At 48.8% G+C, this 9,947-nt stretch overlaps 1 non-coding gene across 1 annotated transcript; it reads right to left on the reverse strand.

The window, feature by feature from the left end:
- Positions 1 to 8,133: 8,133 nt before the first annotated feature.
- LOC140408056 (U2 spliceosomal RNA) lies at positions 8,134 to 8,319 on the reverse strand. Its single transcript, XR_011939999.1, has one exon. It is a non-coding gene; the product is annotated as a U2 spliceosomal RNA (small nuclear RNA).
- Between the last annotated feature and the right edge of the window lie 1,628 nt (positions 8,320 to 9,947).

Here is a 9,947-nt window from a genome sequence, read left to right on the forward strand (position 1 = left end):
CTCCTCCGTTCCCTCAAGAGCTCCGCACTCGGGGTCCCAGCATAGCTCCTGTCAATCTGCAGGATCTCTGCTAACAGTCGGTCCGTCTCTGCCCTGCCCGTCTTGTCCCTATGAGCCCGGATTGAAATCAGCTCCCCTCTCAGCACTGCCTTGAGCGCCTCCCACACCACCGCTGCTGAGACTTCCCCCGTACCTGCAGGTAGTTTTGTATACACTTCCTCACCTTCTTGCACACCCCCTCATCCGCCAGCAGCCCCACATCCAGCCTCCACTGCGGGCGCTGGAAGCTCTCTTCACTCACCTGTAGCTCGACCCAGTGCGGGGCATGGTCGCAAATGGTGATTGCCGAATACTGCGCGTCCACCACCCCTGTCAGTAGATCCCTCAGCTCTTTTCCCATTGCTGACACTCTGCCCGTTCATGAGCACGACCGGTCCAAGCCTGGATCCATAACTGTATTGAAATCCCCTCCCATAACCAGCTTGTGGTAATCCAGGTCGGGTATCTTCCCCAGCACCCTCTTTATGAAATCCGCATCATCCCAGTTTGGCGCATATATGTTGACCAGGACCGCCTTCCTCCTTTCCAGCTTACCACTAACCATAACATAGCGACCTCCCCCATCCGAAACAATACTTCCCACCTCAAACTGCACCGCTTATTCACCAGAATCGCGACCCCCCTGGTCTTAGTATCTAGTCCAGAGCGGAATACCTGACTAACCCAGCTCTTCTTCAACCTAATCTGGTCCGCTACCTTCAGGTGACTCTTTACTGCCCTCTGCAATGGTCCAGCAAACCCCTCAGTTCAAGGGCACTTAGGGATGGGTAACAAATGCTGGCTCAGCCCAGCGATGCCCACATCTCATGAAAGAATTTTTATAAAGGTCTCCGGTTTCTTTTGAAGACAGGGAGACAGCATGTGAAGAAAAAGAGCTATTAACAATATCAGTTAGTGGGGGAGGGGGACTGGGGGGCTGTGTATGTTAGCTATGTTGGCTGGGTGTGGTTGTTGGTTGGGTTACTTTGTTGTTTTTCCTCTTGAAATTGTTGTTAAAAATTTATAAATGCTTTAATTGAATGTTTTTTTTAATATCAGCTAACATGGGAGCCGGAAAGGGCAATTTGTTGGCCAGCAGGTTAATGGGGGTAGGTAGAGGAAGCATTAGGTGGGTTTCATGGACAATGTGAGAGTCATGAGATAGGAGAGAACGTAGAGAGTGATATGGATTCAAAATGCAAAACTGGAAGTTGGGGGGGCGCTGCTTTGCTGGAGTTGGTCTTCAGAGGAAGCTTGGACCTGTGGGCTAGGAGCGGTATGACAGAGGCAACTGATCGGATGGCCTTGATCTTAGTGATAGAGCGTTGCCACCAAGTGAGGGGCGATCCATGAGCTCCTTGCACTTTTTGGTGACAGGGGAGGAGTCAGGAGTGAAAAGAACTGGGGGATTATCTTTGTGCCTCAGCATGATCCTGGATTCGTGATCTGTTGTAGCAGACAGGAGTCGGACCTTGATAGCGATGTGATCCAGCCAATTCTGGACATAAATGGCTAAACCAGTCGTCCGCCAGTTCAAGCCTGCTTCTCTTGGACTTATGGGAGTGGAGGTAATGGGGGTGGGGGGCGCGGATTGGTCAGTGTGAGAGAGAGCAATGCTTTAGTGGGGACAAAGAGAATGAGGGTAAGGATACGTCTAACAAATCAGTAGCTGCTGATGTAATGTGGATCGGAGGGCCAGAGATGGATCAATTCCCTTAATATCCCAAAAAACAAATTGATACCAGGTGCACAAGAGCTGTGTCCCAGTATTCATGGGGGCTGACCGTTAGATGGGCTTTGCTCCCCCACGGACCATGGTGACAATATTCTTGGCTCACTGTCCTCCTGTTGGAGCAGACCTTTTATGTTTCGGCGGACGATTCCCACTGTAGCTTCTACTTTGAAGAAAAATCCCAGCTCCGCAAGTTTCAGGAAGTTAAATCCATTTTTTGCTGGGTGTGGGGATGTGGAAAGAAGTAGGAAGAACATCATCCAATCGGGTGAAACAGTACAAATGTAGAGAGTGATTCTGAAATTCGAGAGCGTTATCGCAAAGTGAGTAATCAGACCTTAAAAAGGGGACAGAACTGGCGGCAGAGTAGTTTGTGTTTCAATCAATATCTGTTTTTAACGGGACAAAATACAGCTGCTCTGAGCCCGGCCGAGAACCATAAGATTGTGTACATTGTGCTAATCGATTAACCAAATGATAAACTTGTTTGTTGACTTTTATCTCTGTACCTTTCTGGTGTTGAGGAATGATCACCGTGATATTAGTCTGGTATCATTCTGATTTCAGCACAAATTAATACCTCAGTTAAAATAACACAGGAATGTCAGGTGTAGCATTGCTGCCTCACTTCGCCGAGGTCCCAGGTTCGATCGCGGCTCTCGGTCACTGGCCGTGTGGAGTTTGCACATTCTCCCCGTGTCTGCGTGGGTTTCGCCCCCACAACCCAAAGATGTGCAGGCTAGGTGGATTGGCCACGCTAAATTGCCCTTTAATGGGGAAAAATGAATTGGCTACAATAAATTTATTTTAAAAAAGGAATGTCAGGTGAATATGCTCGTGGGGGGGTCGGTGGGGGGCATTTGTCAGCTGACAGCTAAGCATTGGTCACGAGATTGATAACATAATAGTGTAGATTGTCCAAAAACAGCTCTTTATTAGAAACTGTGGTAGAAGTTTATAATCTGCATCACATTGTGACTGCTCACATCACGGAGTCATAGAGAGAGAGAGTCGTAGAATTTACAGTGCAAAAGGAGGCCATTCGGCCCATCCAGTCTGTACCGGCCCTTGGAAAGAGCACCCCACTTAAGCCCACACCTCCACCCAGTAACCCCATCACCCCAGCTAATCCTTTTGGACACTAAGGGGCAATTTATCATGGCCAATCCACCTAACCTGCGCATCTTTGGACTGTGGGAGAAAACCGGAGCACCCGGAGGAAACCCACGCAGACACGGGGACAGACAGTGAACCAAGCTGGGAATCGAACCTGGGACCCTGGAGCTGTGAAGCAATTGTGGTAACCACTGTGCTGCCATGCTGCCTTACTCCACTAGGTTCTCTATCTCCCTCCTGAATTCTGACTCGTCGTTGTTCAAGAACCGACCCACTACAGTCGTGTCGTCAGCAAACTTGCAGGTGTAGTTGGAGGCACATTTTGCCACACTGTCGTGTGTGTATAGAGAGTATAGGTGGAAGGGCTCAGTATGCAGCTTTGGAAAGCCCCGATATTGAGGACATTCATGGAGGAGATGTTGTTGTTTATTCTTACTGATTGTGGTCTGTGGGTCAGAAAGTCAAGGATCCAGTTGCAGAGTGAGGAGCCAAGTACTAGGTTTTGAAGCTTTGATATGAGTTTGGCTGGGATTATGGTGTGGAAGGCGGAGTTGTAGTCAATAAACCGGAGTCTGATGTAGGAGTCCTTGTTGTCGAGATGCTCCAGGGATGAGAGCAGGGCCAGGGAGATGGCATCTGCTGTGGACCGGTTGCGGTGGTTTGCGAATTGCAGTGGATCTAGGCATCCTGGGAGTATGGAGTTGATATGCCTCATGACGCACTTCATTCCGATCGATGTCAGAGCCACCGGAGGGTAATCACTGAGGCGCGTTGCCTGGTTCTTCTTTGGCACCGGTATGATGGTGGTCTTCTTGAAGTAGGTGGGGACCTCGGAACGGAGTAGGGAAAGGTTGAAGATGTCCGCGAACACATCTGCCAGCTGGTCCGCGCAGGCTCTGAGCGCACGACCAGGGACCCCGTCTGGGCCTGTTGCCTTCCGAGGGTTCACGTTCTGGAAGGCCAATCTGACTTTGCAAGTTGTGACGGTGGGTATGGGTGTGTCCGGGGCTGCTGGGGCAGTCGACAGCGGATTGATGGTTTCATAGAACATAAAACATACAGTGCAGAAGGAGGCCATTCAGCCCATCGCGTCTGCGCCGACCCACTTCAACCCTCACTTCCACGCAACCCTGTAACCCAGTAACCCCTCCAAATCTTTTTGGTCACTAAGGGTAATTTATCATGGCCAATCCACCTAACCTGCACGTCTTTGGACTGTGGGAGGAAACCGGAGCACCCGGAGGAAACCGGGGAGAATGTGCAGACTCCGCACAGACAGTGACCCAGCGGGGAATCGAACCTGGGATCCTGGAGCTGTGAAGCCACAGTGCTATCCACTTGTGCTACCGTGCTACCTGCTCGAACCGGGATAGAATGGATGACAGGTGGAATTGTGAGACTTGCTAAGATGAAAAAGGAAGCATCGGCAACTGTTGTTTGTGATATACATAAATGATCTAGACGAAGGTATAGGTGGTCTGATTAGCAAGTTTGCAGATGATACTAAGATTGGTGGAGTTGCAGATAGTGAGGAGGACTGTCAGGGAATACAGCAAAATATAGATAGATTGGAGAGTTGGGCAGAGAAATGGCAGATGGAGTACAATCCAGGCAAATGCGAGGTGATGCATTTTGGAAGATCTAATTCAAGAGCAACGCAGGTCGATAGAGCGGTCAAGAAGGCATACAGCACGCTTGCCTTCATTGGACGGGGTATTGAGTACAAGAGTCGGCAGGTCATGTTACAGTTGTATAGGACTTTGGTTCGGCCACATTTGCAATAGTGCGTGCAGTTCTGATCGCCACATTACCAGAAGGATGTGGGTGCTTTAGAGAGGGTGCAGAGGAGGTTCACTAGGATGTTGCCTGGTATGGAGGGTGCTAGCTCTGAAGAAAGGTTGAGTAGATTAGGATTGTTTTCGTTGGAAAGACGGAGGTTGAGGGGGAACCTGATTGAGGTCTACAAAATTATGAGAGGTATGGACAGGGTGGATAGCAACAAGCTTTTTCCAAGAGTGGGGATATCAATTACAAGGGGTCACAATTTCAAGGGGAGAGGGGGAAAGTTTAAGGGAGATGTGCATGGCAAGTTTTCTATGCAGAGGGTGGTGGGTGCCTGGAACGCTTTGCCAGCGGAGGTGGGAGAGGCGGGCACGATAGCATCATTTAAGATGCATCTAGACAGATATATGAACGGGCGGGGAACAGAGGGAAGTAGATCAAAGAACAAAGAAATGTACAGCACAGGAACAGGCCCTTCGGCCCTCCAAGCCCGCGCCGACCATACTGCCCGACTAAACGACAATCTTCTACCCTTCCTGGGTCCGTATCCTTCTATTCCCATCCTATTCATATATTTGTCAAGATGCCCCTTAAATGTCCCTATCGTCCCTGCTTCCACTACCTCCTCCGGTAGCGAGTTCCAGGTACCCACTACCCTCTGCGTAAAAAACTTGCCTCGTACATCTACTCTAAACCTTGCCCCTCTCACCTTAAACCTATGCCCCCTCGTAATTGACCCCTCTACCCTGGGGAAAAGCCTCTGACTATCCACTCTGTCTATGCCCCTCATAATTTTGTAGACCTCTATCAGGTCTCCCCTCAACCTCCTTCGTTCCAGTGAGAACAAACCGAGTTTATTCAATCGCTCCTCATAGCTTATGCCCTCCATACCAGGCAACATTCTGGTAAATCTCTTCTGCACCCTCTCTAAAGCCTCCACATCCTTCTGGTAGTGTGGCGACCAGAATTGAACACTATACTCCAAGTGTGGCCTAACTAAGGTTCTATACAGCTGCAACATGACTTGCCAATTCTTATACTCAATGCCCCGGCCAATGAAGGCAAGCATGCCGTATGCCTTCTTGACTACCTTCTCCACCTGTGTTGCCCCTTTCAATGACCTGTGGACCTGTACTCCTAGATCTCTTTGACTTTCAATACTCTTGAGGGTTCTACCATTCACTGTATATTCCCTACCTGCATTAGACCTTCCAAAATGCATTACCTCACATTTGTCCGGATTAAACTCCATCTGCCATCTCTCCGCCCAAGTCTCCAGACAATCTAAATCCTTCTGTATCCTCAGACAGTCCTCATTGCTATCCGCAATTCCACCAACCTTTGTGTCGTCTGCAAACTTACTAATCAGACCAGTTACATTTTCCTCCAAATCATTTATATATACTACAAAGAGCAAAGGTCCCAGCACTGATCCCTGTGGAACACCACTGGTCACAGTCCTCCAATTAGAAAAGCATCCCTCCATTGCTACCCTCTGCCTTCTATGGCCTAGCCAGTTCTGTATCCACCTTGCCAGTTCACCCCTGATCCCGTGTGACTTCACCTTTTGTACTAGTCTACCATGAGGGACCTTGTCAAAGGCCTTACTGAAGTCCATATAGACAACATCTACTGCCCTACCTGCATCAATCATATTAGTGGCCTCCTCGAAAAACTCTATCAAGTTAGTGAGACACGACCTCCCCTTCACAAAACCGTGCTGCCTCTCACTAATACACTAATCCTTGGAAAATAGAAGACAGGTTTAGATAAAGGATCTGGATCGGCGCAGGCTGGGAGGGCCGAAGGGCCTGTTCCTGTGCTGTAATTTTCTTTGTTGTTTGTTCGTTCTTTGAGTTCATCGGGGAGGGATGTGCTGCTGCTGCTGCTGGAGATACTGCGCGGCTTCACTTTGTTTTGTTGTTTAGGCCTAGCTACAACCGCTGAGAGTCTGTAACGCTAGTCTGAGACTGTCGTTATGTGTGATATTGTGAATATGGTGATTAAGCAATGGTTAAGCAATGATTTCCGGTTAGGGACATTTGAGGGTGGTTTAGGAGTGTGATAAGAGTGGGGGGAGGGGGAAGAAGGTGTTTTTTAACGTGTTAGTGTGTGTTGTCAGACTTTTGTATGTGGTGGGCGATGGAAGAATTTGTAAGAGTGAATAGGCGGGCCAGGTGGGAGGGAGGTGTGTTTGGTTATGCTGCGCACTGTAATAATATAATCAGGGCTTAGTTTTAAGGTTGATTAAATTGGATATCTTAAATTAAAGAATTGGCCACTTTAAAAACCACGTCTGCAGAAGCCTGCAAAATCCGAATATACGAAACTCAGACTGGCTGCGGGGGGAGGGGGGCATGTCTGGAGCAGCAGCTGAAATCCTTCAGGTGATCCATCGCACCTACTTGAGATGCATTGTCCTATTGTCCACAGTTGCTGATAATCCATCGCTCCTCCCAGGGCGGCCTCAGGTGCCCTGTCAACAGGTCATCAACCAGACCATTGGGCAATGGGGTCCTGCCTTCTGAGACTCCATTGGCCGAAGGCCAGGGGCAGGTGGAGAAAGGATAAAAATAGGCATTTCCAGCCAGACATCTCATGAGGAAAGACTCGAAGCAAAAGGCTGGAAGCTGGGTGTGTGAGGTGACCTTGACCAGACCAACATTCAGCGAGAATCACCTTTTGCAAAGAGGAAGCAGAGGGACTCGGGGAGCAGATCTACAGGTTATCAAACCACCTTTGCGGGTAGGATAGACGATTCCTGGGTGTTTCTTGTATATAGAGTGGGTAATTTATGGATTAACTACATTTAATAAAGTGTGTTTCATTATATCTGTCTCTGTACTTTGTAATACTCATACTGGGTAAAGTTTAATTAAGGAGCTGGTCGAAGTATCTGAATTGATTTAGATACAAGAGCGCTTTGGCAAGGTAGCGTGAGGGGTAGTTAAGGTGTTGTGCAAAGCAAAGCGTTGAGGGAGTGTGGTGCGTTTAGTGTGTGGGATGTGGAAAATGAGCATTAATTTTGTTGTGATTGACTGGAGGATGATCAGAAAAGAGTATAAAGTGGAGAAGTGTAACTGTGCTCAAGCTATTTTTAGACTTTGAAATTCCCCATGGGGGGGGGGTGCAAGTTTCGCAGAGATACTGGAATAGTGTGTGGCATATGGAGAATGGGCATGAATTTTAGTGTGATTGAGTAGAGAATTGTAAGAAAAGGCATAAAGTGGAGAATTGCATGTGCATGCTTGAAGTGTTTTTGTACTTTGAAATTCCCCATAGAGGAGGGTTTTTTGGAGCAGGGAGATGGGATAGGGTTGGTGGAGATACTGGAATCGTGTGTGGGATGTGTATAATGGGCATGAATTTTTGTGTGTAGTCGATAATTGTAAGAAAGGGGATAAAGTGTAGAAGTGCCTGTGCATGCTTGAAGTGTTTTTGTACTTTGAAATTCCCCATAACGGGGTTTGTGCACCGTTCTCGGAGATACTGCAATACGGAGTCGATGCGTCGAGTGGACGGAGCAAGCCCCTATTCCATCTCCCTGCTCCAAAAATCAATTTAATATATGCTCCCCAGATAACGGACGTATCAGATATTAAACTGATAAGAACAGATTTTTTTAAAAAAAATTTAATTCAAAAAAATATACTTTATTCATAAAATTTATCATAAGCATTACAGAACATTTCGAATTGTCTTGACTGTACATTTCCGTCAGAGTTACACATTGCCTTGACTTCCATTCAATTTTGATATTATCATACACATATCACTCTTTACATTACAATTCCTTCTTAAATATTTACATTGTCATGTTTGTTTTATACATTGGAGTGTTGGTTGCCCAGACCGACGGGCTTTACACTGTTACCCGCCCCTCGGTGTACATTTGCTGGGAAGACCTTACACAATGGTCTTTCCCCATTGCGCCTTGGCGGCTGCTGCCCCAAGCTTGAGTGCGTCCCTCAGCACGTAGTCCTGGACCTTGGAATGTGCCGGTCTGCAACACTCGGTCGAGGACAATTCTTTGCACTGGACGATCAGCAGGTTTCGGGCAGACCAAAGAGCGTCTTTCACCGAGTTGATGACCTTCCAGTAGCAGTTGATATTTGTCTTGGTGTGTGTCCCTGGAAACAGTCCGTAGAGCACAGAGTCACAGAGCGTGTCACAGAGCTGTTCGGGATGAACCTTGACAAATACCACTGCATCTCTCTCCAGACCTTCTTTGCAAAGGCACATTCCACAAGGAGGTGTGTGACCGTCTCATTTCCCCCACAGCCACTCCGAGGGCAGGGTGCATTGGCGCAGAGCCTTCGGGTGTGCATGAAGAATCTGACAGGGAGGGCCCTTCTCACCACCAGCCAAGCTAGGTCTTGGTGCTTGTTTGAAAGTTCTGGTGATGAGGCGTTCTGCCAGATGACTCTGGCAGTCTGCTCAGGGAACCATCCAACGTCCTCCACGGTCTCCTTTTCCATGAGGGCCTCGAGGACATTACGTGCTGACCACTGCTTCATTGCCTTGTGGTCAAAGGTGTTTTCCTTCGACTTCCGGTTGCGGCGATGACCAGCTAAGCCGCACGTTTCGGCGGCTCCAGCTCGAACGGACCTTCGGGCTCTTTTAAGAGCCCCAACGTGGAATTTTTTCGGGACAAAACCCGGTGTGGGGTGAGACAACAGGGAGTCCCCCCCCCAGTGAAAAAGAAAAATATCGGCGGATGGCCAGATCTCGAAGAATCCTCGAGGGCAGTGGCAGAAGGAAGAAAGGAGCAAGATGGCGGTGGAGGTGACCTGGGGACCAGACCAGGATGAATTTTTAAGACGGTGTGTGGAGCTGCTAAAAAAGGAGGTGCTGGCCTCGATGCTACAAGCAATTGAGGGGCTTAAGGAGACACAAAATACCCAGGAGATAGAGCTCCATGTTGTGGAGCAGAAGGTGACTGACAACGAGGACGAGATCCTGGGCCTGGCGGTCAAAATGCAGACGCACGAGGCGCTCCATAAGAAGTGCATCGAAAGGATTGAAGTCCTAGAAAACAGATCACGGAGAAAGAACCTCCGGATCCTGGTTCTCCCCTAGGGAGTGGAAGGAGCTGACGGCGGGGCTTACGTGAGTATGATGCTACGCTCGCTAATGGGAGCTGAGGCCCCCTCGGGCCCCTTGGAAGTGGAAGGGGCCCATCGGGTCCCTGCGAGGAGACCAAAGGCAGCAGAACCATCTAGGGCGATGATCGTGCGATTTCACTGCTTCAATGATAGAGAGGCGGTTCTGAGATGGG

The sequence above is a fragment of the Scyliorhinus torazame genome, chromosome 2, assembly GCF_047496885.1.
Source record: "Scyliorhinus torazame isolate Kashiwa2021f chromosome 2, sScyTor2.1, whole genome shotgun sequence".
Classification (NCBI taxonomy): domain Eukaryota; kingdom Metazoa; phylum Chordata; class Chondrichthyes; order Carcharhiniformes; family Scyliorhinidae; genus Scyliorhinus; species Scyliorhinus torazame.